Below are 16,656 nucleotides of genomic sequence, written 5' to 3'. Positions count from 1 at the left end.
TAATAATAAAAAAAAAGTTATCCTCTTTTAGTTTCCTAATTTAATTTTGTTTTGTATATTTCTTGCCCAAAAAAAATATGCAAAGTAATTACACAAAAAAATATTATATAAAATAAAATAACAAAAATCGGTCTTCTTAAGAATCTTAGGAATGTGATGGTCTCATACCGATAAATATTTGCAGAAAAGAGCATTTATACAGGAGTGTTCTGGATTTGAATGCTAGATCGTGGATACCGGTGTTGTTTGGTGGTCGGGTTCAATTAACGACACATCTCCGGAATGGTCGATCTGAGACTGCACAGATTATACTACATTTACATTCATACATATCACCCTCTAAGTAATACCTTACGGTGGTTCCGGAGGCAAACAGGAAAAGAATAAGAGCATTTGTTTAATTTAATTTTATTATTTTTAATTGTCGAAAAACTATTTAAGAGTTGTCATTCTTTGTTAAAACACCGTGTACACTAGAAAATTTGAGGAAGATCTGATATAAATGACAAAATGACTCGGTCATTTGTCACATTGAAATATTTATAAATGAGATTATTAACAACGTAAGAACATATATGATAACAGGTAAGATGTATTTATAGTTTTTCTCGCGATTAGATTAGAAGTTCGTATAATGTAACGGTTTGTTCATGTTTATGTAGAGATCGTAATTGGTATCTGTTTCATTAATGTTCTTTAAGTTTTATATATGCATACATACGCGTTTGCATATACATGTGTGTGTGTGTGTGTACGTGCTACCCTGTGTGCCAGTGTGCGTGCGTGCATGCGCGTTGATAATTTTCTAAACATAATGTAGATATGTAAGGGTTTATGTGACCCATTGTTATATTGACTGAATCATTCTATTTTAAGTTAACTTTTTATTTATGTTTTATATTTGTATAAATATTAATACGTTTATTTACAAAAATATTATTATGTTACATAATTGACTGTATAATTTTTTGATTAATTATAAATTTGTTAATATAATTTATTTTATTTATGAACACAAGATGATAAAAAATAAATAAAACATAGCACGAACCGCTGATGCCCGGTAGAAACGATGTGACGTAACTACACCGATAGTCATCACCGTCGTTGTGTATACAATGTACGATTATAAACGGAAATCAACGAATATATTAACTGTTGGTTACTTGCTATGCTGCTCCTTGACTGCGCGGTTGAATTGTACTACCGTTCGTTCGTTCGTTCAGTTGTTAGTAGAAGTATGCTGTGTTTAATAAGTGTTTGTTACGTAGTATCGCATTTTATTTATCATTTTTTGTTTTTGGGAGACAAGTTTAAATAATATAGTTATATTAATTCAACAATTTATAACAGACATTTCTTGTTAAGGTGCGTGTGTGTTTATATTTTTGTTTTTTCGTTTTTAATTTGTAGTAAAAAAATGTTCATATTAGATTTTTTTTAATACTAATTAAATGTCTAAAGTAATTACTATAACTGTGTGTGTGCGCGCGCGCGCGCGATATGATTGTCTAATGACCGAAACCTTTTATTTTGTGAATTTTCTTTTCGTCCATAATTTTTGGTTTTAACATTTTTCAGACATTTTTTTAACATTTAACATTTTTTTTTTAATTTCCATTCTTATTTCGAAAGTTAAGAATTTTAATTATAGAAAATTTCTTGTAAAATTATTGTGGGTTGTGTTAAATTGTTTTTAGGTAACCTTTTGCTGTTTAAATTTTGGCATATTGTGAGGCATGACTCCTTTCTGTTGTTTATTTTAAAACTGATTTTTCATTATTATTGTTATTTCTTTCAATTATTACAATTTTAACATTTAATTTTTATATTTCGATTTCATCCATGAATATACATTTTTAATAATTTTTAAAATGGTTTTATAAGGAAATATTTTTTTTAAATTGAATTATTATTTATCCAATGAAATTTTTGTACAAGGAAACTTCCTTGTGTGTACGAGTAACTACTGGTACATACAAGTTTTAAAAACCTTCAGTAACGATGAATTCACTACGATAGTTCCTCGTGCAAAATTTTGTTTTTATACACCTTACCGTAGTTTTACGCTAAACATGTTTTTCTGCTTGTCACCTTTTAATTTATCATATAAACTACTCAGGAAGATTTTAGGTAGATGTGAACTTATATAGTGAATTTGGAACCTTGACTGTCCGAACACAAGACTAGCGCTTTTTCACTCGGACGTTGTGAGTTTCCAGTAAAGCAGGACCACTTTTACCTCATACAGTCGTTTCATCCATAATATTGCTTTTCAACAAAGGTTTTACGGTGTACTGCTAAATGACAACTAACGAAACATCACAATATGAATAGTAGAATTATTAAACAAATGCAAACCTCCAATTTTGCCGTACGAAGAAAATTAACCTATAAAGTATTTTTTTAAACTTATGCTACACACTTTTAAACTCACACCTTTAATAAATTCTATGAACGTAACCGATTAAAACTAACCTAAATAATACTTAGAATAACGGAACTTTAATTTATAGTTAATTTAATTTTTGTGCGCAGAACGAGATATTATCTTAAGAGATATATCTTACCTGTAAACCTTACAGGCCAATACAAGTAAAGTTTTACAAAACTATTTATTTCCGATATTACTTAATTATTTCATATTTAAACGATATTACATCATAATATTTTATAATTCCGTGAGAAATAATAAAAAGGTGGAGTGCGGGGTCCATAACAAAAACTCGGATGTGAACATCACATGACTTCCTTCTACGCCTGTTAAATTACGTATCCGCATCTTTTTAAAATGAAAAGTACATAAAATTTTATTTCATTAATAACTTCTGATTTTTTTTTCTTTCATTTTTTTTATTGAATTATTATTTATTATAATTTTTTTTTACAATCGGAGGTTATTAATAATTAATAAATCAATATATTTAAATTAAAAGCCTTCCCCTTGTAAGATCCAAATGTTTCATTAATTAAAATTGTATTTGGCTCTAACTCTGAAACCACTGAAAATAAGTACCACTTGTGATATATCGTTGAAAAGCTCTCGATGAGGGCTTATTACTGCAGTTATGAAAAGGTCCAAATTACAAATTCTTTTGGATTTTGGGCTTTTTTGGACAACTTTGGTCCAGTCGAGTGCAATCAAAAGGGGAGGTGCACAACTAGATGTTACACCAATCCTAAATCCAAAATTTCAGCATCCTACGGCTAATCGTTTTTGAGTTACGCGAGACACATACGTTCTTACAGACGCACGCCGAAACTAGTCAAAACGAATTCAGAGATGGTCAAAATGGATATTTCCGTTAAAATCTGAAAATCCAAATTTTTAACGAACACAATACTTCCTTTACTTCGTACAAGGAAGTAAAAAGACCCAAAATATTAATTCTCATTTCTTTTTAATTTGTACAAACCGTCTGTTTAATAGCGATTTCTATCTTTTGTTTTGTTCCGGTACACATTTGTTATTAGATGATTTACATTTTTGTAGCATGTTTTCCTGCTTTGTCTTCTACATTTTTACCTTTTACACTTCCTTTTATCATCAATCTCGTTTTTTTAATACACAACACTTCATCAACCTATTTTTTCACTTTGTAATATTACACCCCCAAAAAAATCACTTCTCTCCTAGATTTTTTTCTAATTTCAAATCTTATCGACAAAAAATTTTAAAAACCTTCTGTTTCATCAAATTGAAAACTTCAATTTTTTTGTGTACTCTAACTTTGATATTTCCCAGTTTGTTTGTCCAACCTATTTTAAAAATTTCACGGTACGTTCACACGTTAAAAACATATTTTTTATATCTTTAAATGCCGGTATAAAAACTTTTTATCGCTTATATATTTTTTTCTCGGTAATACATTAAAATTTCTATCGGGAATATCCCTTCTTATTTTAACAAAAAAATTGTATTGGGTTTTATACAAATTGGCACTTTAATAGATTGAACATTAAAATAAGGAATTGCAAAAATATATTTTGTATTTTAATAAAAAAAAAGTGATATAATTAAGGAAGGTAAAATTTAATCCATTTCACAAGCGCCAGTCAACGGGGTAATCGGTTAAATCATTTAAACGAAAATTTACTATAAAGAAATTATTATGTCATTAAATACCTGTTATTCAATATGGTCATATTTGTCTATTAATATGGTAATTTTACTTCAAGATCAGCTGCAGGTCATCATTTCTATTAAAAATTAAAATAATGTTGTTTTTTTTCCCCCGTAGGAGGAGAAAAAAGTTCTGCAAACCGCCGTCAGTGCGGGCCTGACGGCATTGCGAGGCTCTCACTCGCTAAAAAACCTTCACCTCTTATCTTGCAGGAGCCGGATCTAAACAATACGGTATGTACACAGCCCCTGCATGATCACCCGGGCACTCTACTATCCGAATCTAGATGACCGGAAAGCGTCCCCAGGGGGCAATCGATGTGTGACGACTCCGAGAAGCCCCCGCCAACCACCCCTAGAAGCCTTGATAATCCGTCATCAAACCCCACGTCTCTATCGACCTGCATCTCCTCAGCATGTTGTCGCCTCTCCTCACTGGTCTTCTCTCGTATCTTTGTCTCTATTATAGTCGAGACGCATTCCCATTTGTCGCTATTGCTGATCATCACCTCGATTAATTGTTGGCCCCTTCCACACCCTGATCTTCGAATACTTTCGCGCCATCTAAAGCAAAAGAACACCACTTGCTTTGCTGTATTCAGCCCGCCGCAATCATGACAGCGACTTGTAGTGAATCTGCCCATCCAATCTGTACATTTTTGTGCGTTTTTTGTGGGTGAAACCGCTTTGGTTATCATCGCCTGAGCCATTCTGTAAAGGTAGTCCCGGAAACATCCATGTCCAGACAGGAAGTGGTTGAATTTTTAGCCTATATTACCGTGCTTTCGCACCACCCAGTTCCTGACATCGCTTATGAACTCATATCTCCACTTTCCTTTGTCCGAATCCCGACACCTGTGCCGCCAAGCCATGTAGAGACCGTCAGTTGCTCCTTTCTGTTCCGTCCGGTCACCACTGAAGCTCTTATTTGCGCTTGTAAGTCTATCGGCGGCACCCCAACAACTATAACCGATGCCGCCTCGGCGCTGATCGTATGATACCCCGCGATACGTATATTTAGCCTACGTTGTTTTATAACCAAACGCCTCACGTTCCTGACCCTCAACAGCGCTCCCAGCCATACAGGAACTCCATTTTACACTAGCAAAGAGTGCACACTGGCCAACAGTTTCCTATGCCAGTCTCAGGACCGGGTATTCCTCATGATTTTGCTGAGCGTCAGCACCAAATTTTCGCTCTTTCTCACCGCTTCCTGAACATGTATAGTAAAGGATTGGTGCCTGTCCAGTCACGCGCCTAACTACTTCGCGGCTGGGCTACGGTGGACCATCGTGTTTCCCATTCTAAAATGCACCGGATTTAGTCTGCGTCTCCCAGTCACACAACCACTTTCACCTTGTCTTCAGCGAGTCGTAGACCATGAACTATTAGCCACCTCCTAACCATCTCGGCCGCTTCTTCACCGGCTGCTATCAGTTCCTTTTCTGTTTTTCGCACAATCACAAGTGCTTTTTATGGTTTTTTATGTAATTTGATGTGGGAAATAGGATAAAACATGGTCCAGAATGTAACTTCAGAAGGTTTTAAGATATCCATCGTAAAACAAAAAATTTGGTGCGAAAAACAAGTTTTATTTAGATTTGTAGTGCAATAATAGCTTTGTTAAATTATTAATAAATGTGGAAGATTTAGTAAGAAAACTTGTACAGAATTTAATTTTGAGTAAATTAATATAAATACTGTCAATAAAAAATAAATAAAACTTTTAAAAATCGGTTTTTTATTGAAGCAAAACAGACGAAAAATAGAAAGGAAATCTTATTATTCTTTCTATGTATAACAACGGAACGGAACGCAAGGATATCGGAGGGTATAATACCCTCCTACTAATCGCAGTATACGGACTTGCGTTCTTTGCTGCTGGATGTTTTTAATGATCTGACGGGTTATAAATAGAAAGTGGCGTTGATTCATTTGGTGAAATTTGGACTGCGTTTCGAGCCAATGGAGGTTTTAACGGTAGGGACCCGTCGGAACGATGCGCTAATGAGCTTATCTTTCGTGACGCTCTCCCTTTCCGCCCAGAATGGGCTGAAATCCTTTGTTTAAGGAGTCGTCCTCTCGAGAGAAGATGGCGCCGTAGGTAATTTTGGCGCCGGTACTTCATTACATTTATTTATTATTAAAGAAAATGTGTTTTGGTTGTGCAGTTCTAGGACGTTGTGTCCCAGAGCTATCCAAGCCTGTGGGAAAATGGGGTTGGGATGGGGGTAAGGAATTCGGTATGATGTATTCCCCTATTAAGTGAGATTTTCTGGAGGTAATGTGTTGGTTATCGGGAAATATTACATGGACCGCGTTGGGTTTTGGTCAAACACGCTATTCTGTTGCTGTCCTTGGAGTTTTGTAGTTCATCTGGATCTAGTTGGCTGTTGGCTCATGGTGGCTTATCCAAGACTGCGTGGGGCCGTTTCCTGACCTCTTGTGGTTGCGGGTCCTCCCAGCATATATGTCTCGGATGTGTTGAAACTCGGACGAAGCTGTTGAATTGAAGAACCGCCTCGCCGCTTCAGTCTCACCTGGCAGACAGTTTGCATTCTGGCATCTCTGGTCAGAGCTGAGTTCCTGACGAACCAGGAGGCTCTGAATATCGTCCTCAGGGCGATGTTCTGGACGACTTCCAGCTTCTTCAGGAGGTATGAACTCTCCAGTCCTCCCCAGTCCCGGAAGGCGTAGAAAATGATCGGTAGTACATATATCCTAAAAAGAAGAATCTTTATTAGCTTTGGTGTTGGGCTGTGTCGGTTCAGTAGCGGATGGAATGCGCCTCGAACCTTCTTAGCTCTCTTGGTCACACTAAGAATGTGCTCCTGGAAAGTCAGCCGGTCATCGATAATCACTCTCAGATACTTCGCCGACTTTTTTTATTCAATAAGGTCGCCACAGATTTCCAGCCGAGCGGGTCTTTACCGTTTCCTGGGAGACGCAAAGATCACGGCCACGGATTTATCTCCGTTCACCTTGATTTGCGCCACTTCTCAACCTACTCCTCAAACCCGTTCAGCTGTTCCTGCAGCTTCCTTATTACAAAGTCGGTATTACACGACGAGTAGAAGAACGCGGTGTCATCAGCGTAGAGGCTTAGAGACTGGCCTTCACCCCGGCTATGCACGGCATATCGTTGATATATGTCGTGAAAAGCAGGGGGAAAGGACAGCCCCTTGCGGTACTCCAGCCTCGATGGGTCGGTCAGTGGAAACCGATTCTCCCATCGAGCCGTGGAATTTTCTGCTCATCAGGTAGGAACGCAACAGCATTACCAACTCACTCTACAGGGGGAATCGTGCGAGTTTGTATAACAAGCCCTCGTGCCATACCCTGTCGAATGCCTTGGCCACATCCAGGAAGACGGCCACAGTGACCATCCTTCGGTTGAGGCCAGTGGCGACGCAGTCTACGAACCGTACCAGTTGGTGAGTAGTTGAGTTACCTCGCCGAAAATCTAACTGGTCTTCACTGATTCCCTAACCCAGATATCGGTTCAGACGTTCCAAGAGGATCCTTTCAAACATTTTAGACGATACCGGGAGCCGGGAGATCGGCCTATAGTTTTGGGGGAAAAGTGGGTCTTTCCCCATTTTCGGCAAGCACACTACTCTCGCAGTCTTCCAGCTGGATGTATAATGGCCCATCCAGATAATTTTTCTGAGAAGAAAAATATAGCCGCTACTCCTGTGATTACGAATCGCGAGACGTTCCGCAGGACACGGTCCTGCGGAAATGCCATCCAGCCCCTGAGATTTGTCAGGGCTTGTGGCATTTATAGCCGCAGTGACCTCGTCCTCGCGTTTGCGATGATCCTGACAGGTTACCGCTGTTGCATTTTCGGCGTAAGGTACCTAATAGCATCGTTCTTAATATAGAAAAAAAAATAAAATGCATAAAATGATAAACGGTAACATGTATATATAAGCGTGATAATATGATATGATAAATGATAATATATATGTAACGGGATTTTGACTCCCGTGTACAGCTCCAACGAATTTTTATTTTTTATTATTACTTCTGTTAATTTTAATAATATTGTCTTTCATAATTTAATAAATTATATTTTTCTTTTTATTGTTACCAGCACAAAAATGAAACTTCATATGTTAATTTTTTTAATTAGCGGCCCCTTGCTGCTCCGTTGGATTCAGCGTTATTATTACAAAGTAATGCTATATATTTTAAAAAGTGGGCTAATTTTATGTATGTAAAAATTCGGCTTGAACTTGTGCTGCTGCATGCCGTTATTATTTCAAAGCATTGTTATGTATATAAGACAAAAATCGGCTGAAAACCTACTCCATTTACAATACGTTTCACCCTCCTAACACCTTTTTTTTTCTTTCCTACTATAAGTATAGTACCTGCTGAAAACATATTTCCAGACCGTCCAGACGTTTTACTGGACGGATTGGGCTGATTTTTTTTCTTTTTATTCTGCTCGGAACGGCTCGCAGATACGATAACAAGTATCGACAGGCCTTCAAAGTGATTTTCTTGTGAGTAATATTGTCGGAAGTTTCTCAATGACAATTAAATGACAATTTTTCAAAGGAGACTCAAGTTTGGGGCCCGTTGACGCTTAATGACATATCTGTTAGTCATTCCGAGCAGAATAAAGAAATATAGGCCCGATCCGTCTAGTAGAACGCCCACACGAACTGGAAGTAGGTTTTCAGCCCGATTTTTTTAACGTATAGCATTCAATAAATAAACGAATAAAATCCAGTCTTATTAGGTTATTCTTCTACTTTAGCAGTATTATCTCTGCCCAGCGTAATATAATTTTAGGTATATTAATATTTTTGAAATATAAATTTTATTGTTTTTCTGTTTAAAAACAAAGAAAAAATAGAAGATAATCACCGATTAACATTTCCAACCTTGATTTAACCTCAAACAACGCAACAATCGGCTGTTATCGCCCACTGGACAGTTCTTAAACAAACCTAACGCGTGTTTCCCGCAAGAGTTTTTTAAACAATATAATCTGAATATACTAAAATGGAAGCGCTAACGCCTCATGTTGTTTTCGCATATCACATTTGATGTCGCAGACTGGTTTCAGACATATTTATCTGAATTTACGTCGTACGAAGACTTTAAAATCTATTATATGAAATATTTCTAGAACGCTAATAATACACCGGTAAATTCCACTTTCAGAAATAAGGTCAACAACACCGATCGCCAACAGCAGAACCTAATTGCGAGAACACTCCTAATAATAAATTAAAAAATTACTTCTTACAATGTCCAGTTCAGAAACATAATTTTATATTAACAAGTCGCCGTACGATTTACAAGTCGGTATATAAATCCGCCTTTTGACACGTTTTGCAGATGTGTAGAGGCTACAGCGGAGAAGCCACATTGCTATTAGATGTGGTGTCCGATAAGGGACCACACGTAGTAGCAGTGTACTTGTATGTACAATTTCATAATTATATTTTCAAATAACAGATAACAAATTTCATACTATTAAAATTTTAAGGTAGAAAATTAGATTCAAATCCTGTTGAGAAAGTTTTTTAAATTTATTATTTTATTGTGAACGGTGTAGTATATTGTATAATTTAAATAGTAATGGTAAAGAACGATTCTAAGCGCGTGAAGAAATAATGGAAGTAAATCTAACTACATTTCCCTACCGCAATTTTCCTGAACCCTTTTAATGGTGTGAACTTCCAGTGACTTTTATATACAGAACTTTATGTTCAGTGTTAATTTTAACTTTTAGTGGTAGGAAGAGTTCTCTGTTTATTTTAAATAATATGTAAATATTATACAATTCTCCTTATTATACAAATTATTTCTCTTGTTTCCAGGTGCATCGAACGTTTTAATCTGGATTTCTGTAAGTAATTTTGCTTAATTAAAATACTATTTTTTTTTTCTAGATTCTATTATATAGTTTTATTTTTTTATGAAAGAATATTAAATTTTTTACGAATTTTTCTTTGGTTTATATACGGTTGTTAGAACAAGATTAGTATTTTTTATTAGTCTGTTGTATAATCTTTTCATTTTTAATTTACATAAATATTATAAAAGTTTGAAAAACTGCGTAGTATATTACTGTCATATGAGTTTATTAGGGTTTTTGGAGACTTAATATTTTTATGATTTTGCTTTTTTATAGGTCGAGTGCTCGCACATTTATATCCTATACATTAAACTCTTAGCCGTATATATTTAATAACTTTACAGTAGAGGTAAATGGATAAATTTACTTTACAAAAAGTATTTTCCTTTATTCTGTTTTATTTTCCAGTTTTATTATTCATTTTCATCGCACATCTAACATTTAATAAGTTAAAAAGCGATCTTTCAAATGCAGTTCGGCAAATGCACCGAGCATTTTCTGCGGATGTATATATATATATATATATATATATAAAATTAAAGGGATTGTATCTTGGGCAAATAAAATGATCGTTCAAACTGATGTTCCATTTTTATTACTTATACGGTTTATTTCCTTACTAGATAATTGTGATGTCTACCGTTGGCAGTTTTTCTCATTTACAATTACGTAGCCGAGGTTTATTAAGGGAAATGAGGAGTAAAGTGGTTTTCCATTTCCTTTTCCATTAATAAAAATACTGTTGTACATAAGCATACCTATCTATCCGTAAAATATATCGGATCTATAGCTCTACAAGTTCACTTTCAATTTTCTTACCACAATGAGGCTGTAAAGTTCTACTAAATAGCTATAAACACAATTCATCTCGCAGAAAGCAACTCCGACCAGTACTTCTTGAACCTCAGTTAATTTTACGTTTATCACAGTGATAATAAATTTTAAAGATATTGATAAGAAAAAATTAATTATTTTGCGGAGAAAAATGTATTCCTTATATAAATTTACTAGTAAAATGCTTTTTTTTTTTGTTTGTATTTTCTTGCATCAGCAAGAACGGCTCGACCAATTTAATAGAAATTTGTTTTACATGATCCAGATATATTTATGGGGAAGCTTTATTGTGCAAACGCGCGTGAAAATTCATTTATATTGAAATAATCAGATCGATTATTTTATGTGTTTGTGTAGATAGGTAATCCCGGGAGTTATTAGGCATAGTTAAGGGACTAATTCCGAACATTAAAACAAAAAAAAAGGTTAAAAAATGTCCTATCCATTTACCTTTCTGTCACCTATTTTGTGTTTTTTTTTTTTTTTTTTTTTTTTTTTTTTTTTTTTTTTATAGTATATTTTAAGAAACGATTGATATATTTTGATGAAATTTGGTTTACATGTGTCCAACTGTATCACCTACAAAAGATAAAAGATTGAAAACTTTCCCTTTGTAAATTCAAATAACATAAAATTAAATTGTTTAATCGTTTATAGCTCCATTAATATTGGATTTATGAAATTATACTTTATTACATAAAATTTTAAGTTTTTTATAACTAAACAAATAATAACTTATTTGTTCAAGTCGGTTGATAAACAGATGAGATACGGCTGAAATTGTTAAATGGATCGCAAATACTATGCTTAAAAACAGGCAGAAAATTATTACAGTACATAATTTCGCATAGGTTTTTTAATAAAAAATTTGATAAAACTGTAAAGCATTGTTTGTTTTTTCTTACTTATTTTTTTAAACTTTATTTTCCATAGTAATTCTGTTTTTTTCTTTTATTTGTGAAATGCAATTTAGCGCATAAGCGTATAGCGTCTCTGGGTTGTATTATTTATTTACGCGTAAGTATATTCTAAATACGTAAATTTAATAACATTTGTTTTTAAACTTAGTTTCTGAACAAGTTATTGTTAGTGACTGTTCGGTTAATTTTTATGGTATAAATGGATGAATATAAAAATACTACCCGGAAAGGCTTACCGTCTAGCCGGTGTTCGTTATCCTCATTTTTGTGAGAATAATGTTAATAAGAATTAAAGCCTTAAAAGCTATGTTTTCTTCGTTTTTGACATAGAAGGTCTATACGCTCCTACAGTAGACAAAGCTCCCGTTGTACAGGTATTTCCGCACGGATGGTTTTTATTTGGCCGCAAGAGATACGTGCCTAATACTTTTCTTTTCTTCAGTGGAATTTCGATAGGTTTGAAGGGTACGGAGTACCCAGAAGTTTAAAAATTATTAATTTTTCAACTTTTTTTCAACGTAATTATTTTCCCAATATCATTACTTTTCCACAATTTATTATCCTATTATTTGAAAATAATTTTTTTCAATAAACATCGATTTTTGAAAAAGTAATCCCAAATTTGAGGTAAAAAGCGGGGGCGTTTTGGTATCCATTTCAATTTCCGAGCATGACAATACGAACACATTTCTGTCATGGTGACAATATGTCCATGATCGTCGAGTATAGTTATCATTTTATTATTATATAGATTTAAAATTTCCATTTAAAATACTTTCAAAAAAAAAAAAATTAAAATAAAATCTAATGTTATATTTGTGTATTTTTGATAACAAGAATATATATATGTTTATATATATTTTCTAATTTCGCGCCTCTTTGATTTCAGTTAAATATCGTATAACTTTTTTTTTGTTTTAAACTGCACGAAATAGAATGAAATGAGAAAAGTATAAGATTTTAGGTTTAAAAATATTGCGCGTGAAAGAAAATTACTAGAACAGAGTTTCCTCGTTGAAGAGATGCCTCCTTTTTTTATTTTCTTTGTATTTCTTATATATATAAAGAGGGTGCAACGGCATTTCCATTAGACTTCATAATTATTCTAAGCAATTATATCCCGTACGGTAAATGCCTCTATTTCTTCTTTACTTTTGTCATTACTTAAAATTGAGTAACTTTGCTAGATACCAAAAAGATCTTACTCTGGTTTTTGTCTTAATTGTAAAAAGAATTTATTAATAAAAAGGCTTTACTTTTTTATAATTTTCTTCTAAGCCAAGGAAGAGTTTTTTAAGATTCCTATATCGTTTTATCATGTATTAAGAAAGTTACTTTATAGTATATGAACTTTCGTAGGTTATTAGTATTATAAATAGTATAAACAAATTTTTACCCGTAAACATTCGTACAAATATTTTTTAATCGTATCTTTTTGTACATTTAACTCAAAATGGCTTCGATGCTCTTATTTATAATGAAATAAGTTTTTTTTATCTTCTTATTTATTATATTAATTAGATAGAAGTAACCAAACAATAACTGTAGAACGCCAATGCCAAGCCTGATCGGAATTCGAACCCAGGACCTCCAGATGAAAGGCTGAGACGCTTGCACTCGCACCACGGAGGCCGGCAAACAGCTGATTATCTGCTTCAACATAAACGTACTATTTTTTTTTCAACCTCCGAAACCACCGTTAGATATTACTTCAGAGAATGAGATGAATGATTTTCACCCGTACTATTACCGATTATGAACACGACTTTGAAATTTTAAAAAATTGCATAATCACATCCCCTTCTGCCTTCCTTTTTCCTGTTTAACCTCCGATAACTACCGTTTAGATAATTCTTCAGAGGATGATATGTATGAGTGTAAATGAAGTCTAGTCTTGTACATTCTCAGTTCGACCGTTACTGAGATGTGTGGTTAATTGAAACCCGACCGCCAAAAATCACCGTTATCCACGATCTAGTATTCAAATCCGTGTAAAAATAGCTGGCTTTACTAGGACTTGAACGCTGGAACTCTCGACTTCCAAATCACATGATTTGGGAAGACGCGTTTACCACTAGACCAACCCGGTGGGTAAAATCACATCCCCTAAAAAAATGCTGTAAACTACTGTTATGTTTTGACGCCGCAAGAGAGCGATAGAATTAAATAAATGAATAATTTTTTTAAAGTGTAAAAAATAACTCTGTCTGGCTGGGTCTCGAATTCGATCGCCCGATTGACTCAGTATCCAGTGCGTTAAGCCTTCCGGCTACACAAGTCTGCCGATTGTACAAGCGAAATTTGTTGTGTTTAAGTTGTGAAATTACACTAGTTTAGTTAGTGCCGACCGTCGCCGCTAGTGCCGCCACATCCGCGCGAATTAAATACGATATGCGCGCGCGCTTTAGTTAGAATCATTGAATTAAATAAATGAAAAAAAAATTATTTAAATAAAATGATGGATATCTTAAATTAAGTTGTGTTTTAGTGTGTGTGTAAGCCATACATCACAATCAACCCACATTTTCAGGACTTTAGTGGCGTGACGGTAAAGTCCTACTTCTCTGTTGTCAGTTTTTTTACTATATATTTTTACAATAATAATTTCCATAACATCATACGTTTCTTTCATATTAATTCTATAGCAGATTACTATAGAAGGATATTACTGTGAAGCAGAACTGCTTTTAAGTTATGCTTGAAAGAATCAATGAAAAAGAGCCGTTTCTCAGGTTCTTGAACCTGCCCTGATTGTAACATAAGCTTATCGATATTTGTACAGTAAACTAAGTAATTCTCTTCGGCAAAGTATTGGGAAAAAATTTTCTGCCGGTTTCGAAATCAGAGATTTTTGTACTTTTTATGTAAATACAAAATTTATTTTTTTTTTATGTAGCAAAGAATAGAGAGGTATGATATCACGATATGTGAAGTTTGTGTTGTGATTTAAGTTATTGTTTTACGGTTAACAACTAAGTTTTAGAGTTAAAATGTATACTGAACACGTATATACAATTATATAATATAAAAAACGTACGTGAATAATCATGAATCACATAATATCAATAATTTTCAAAATTTAAATTTCAGAATTTAATAAAAATGTAGGGTATGGAAAAATTCTGATTACAGATTCGTTTTTAGCATTAAAAACAGATTGGTTTCGTGTATAACACGTTAATAAACCAAAATCGTTTATCTGTGTTATCAATTAGTTGAATTAATCATAAAAATTATAGAAGATATCTTTAATATAGGTTTAAAAAGAATCGCTGAAAGTTAGAGAAGTTTCTTATTAAAAAATTGTATATATCTAATTAATTATTAAATATTGCTAATATTAATTTGACTGAATTAAAAAAATATTTTTTGAATTTATACGAACATGTTACTTTCGGTTTATCCTGCGATTATTATTCGGTACGTGACAATTTCAAGACCTTATCATTATTCAGACTTCGTGGAGTGAAATTCTTGTTGTTTTGTCACATCTAGAATATACCTCCATCAGATCGTTTTTTTCTTCCTCAGTTTTCTTAATATATATTTTATTTTATCTTTCGATGCATGTGTTAAAATGTCTTACCTGCTAGAGTTTTATTACTAGGCAGACGATTTTTTTGTCGACTTACATACCTCTACAGGTATATATATATATATATATATATATATATATATACACCTGTAGAGGCTATGAATAAAACTCTATGACTCAGAAATTTACAAAACTATTTGATCAATTTCACTGAAATTTAGATATGCTGTGGCATATCTGAAGTTATGCATATAAAGATTTCATGAAGATTGGGTGAGTTTTACTGAGTTGCGTTCAACTTAGGTCAAAAAAAATATGCGCGGGGAAAATTTAGAAACGTGGTTCGTTATCACGTTGTAATTTGGAATGTTGACGTTTCTTTATCTGCGGTATCGATTGTTAGCAATATTGATCGGAGTATTTAGGTAACCTTATCTACTTTGAAGGCCATGATGACTGGCTATATGTTTGAGCGGAGCAAAAGAAAACAAAATAAAAGTAGCGATGTCAATCTTTTTACACAGTCCTGTACAAAAAGTTTATCTACGCTTGGTTTTTTTTATCAGCCTTGGTTCACCAAATATTTATCTGACAATTTTAACTTCTGGTGATTTTTTTTTTTTTTTTTTTTACTGATTGAAAATTAAAACGCATATATTTTATAGTTTTTTTTTCTCAACCCGCTTAATGTTATATAAATAAAGTATATTCTTTTTTTTCAGTACCAGGAAATTTTTTTCGTATAGACCAGACCTATCTTAGAGGGAATGTTTTTAATTATAGTTCTTAATCTAAATGTCAGTTGATCCCAAGGGTCAGATTAAGAAGTTAATGCTAATCATTATTTCAGTTTAAAAAATACAGCATCTTTTTCCGTGTAGAAAAGATCACAAGATATTGTTCCGAAAAAAACGATTGTGGGATGTATTTGCTTATCATCCAGTACAAAACTATGTAAAACTAAGAATAAGATTCCCCTTCGGGGAGAAACCGATCCCTTAAGCTACCGCCCTATTTCTTTAACAAGCGTATTGTGTAAAGTAATGGAGACGATGGTGAACCGCAGGCTTGCGTGGTACTTGGAGAAACATGGCTTTCTTTCTTTGGAGCAGTGTGGTTTACGACAGGGGAGATCTTCCATTGACCATTTGGTGTCAATGGAGGCAGCCATACAAAACGCCTTCTTGAACCGCCAACACCACGTTGCTATCTTCTTCGATATAAAAAAGGCGTACGACACGGCCTGGCGACGTGGCATTCTTAACACCCTTAGGAGGTGGGAGATCACTGGCAATATGCTTGCTTTTATCCGGGGATTCTTGAATCACCGGACGTTTCGTGTTCGTGTAGACGATTCACTTTCAAA

The 16,656-nt window shown here is 33.9% G+C and overlaps 1 protein-coding gene across 4 annotated transcripts in view; it reads left to right on the top strand.

Moving 5' to 3' along the window:
- LOC142331061 (protein qui-1) overlaps nt 1–16,656 on the top strand; it is an 889,030-nt gene that overhangs the window by 235,727 nt on the left and 636,647 nt on the right. For 3 of the 4 annotated variants that reach the window (XM_075376703.1, XM_075376704.1, XM_075376705.1), the window contains one exon: nt 9,964–9,992. The gene's annotated coding sequence lies outside the window, so the exon portion shown is untranslated. Of the gene's footprint in view, nt 1–1,213; nt 1,369–9,963; nt 9,993–16,656 lie in introns of those variants that run through there. The other variant, XM_075376707.1, reaches the window with a different exon arrangement.

Source organism: Lycorma delicatula, chromosome 10, assembly GCF_047948215.1.
Source record: "Lycorma delicatula isolate Av1 chromosome 10, ASM4794821v1, whole genome shotgun sequence".
NCBI classification, from domain to species: domain Eukaryota; kingdom Metazoa; phylum Arthropoda; class Insecta; order Hemiptera; family Fulgoridae; genus Lycorma; species Lycorma delicatula.
The sequence above is the reverse complement of the archived record's forward strand: the minus strand, read 5'-3'. Positions and strand labels throughout refer to the sequence as shown.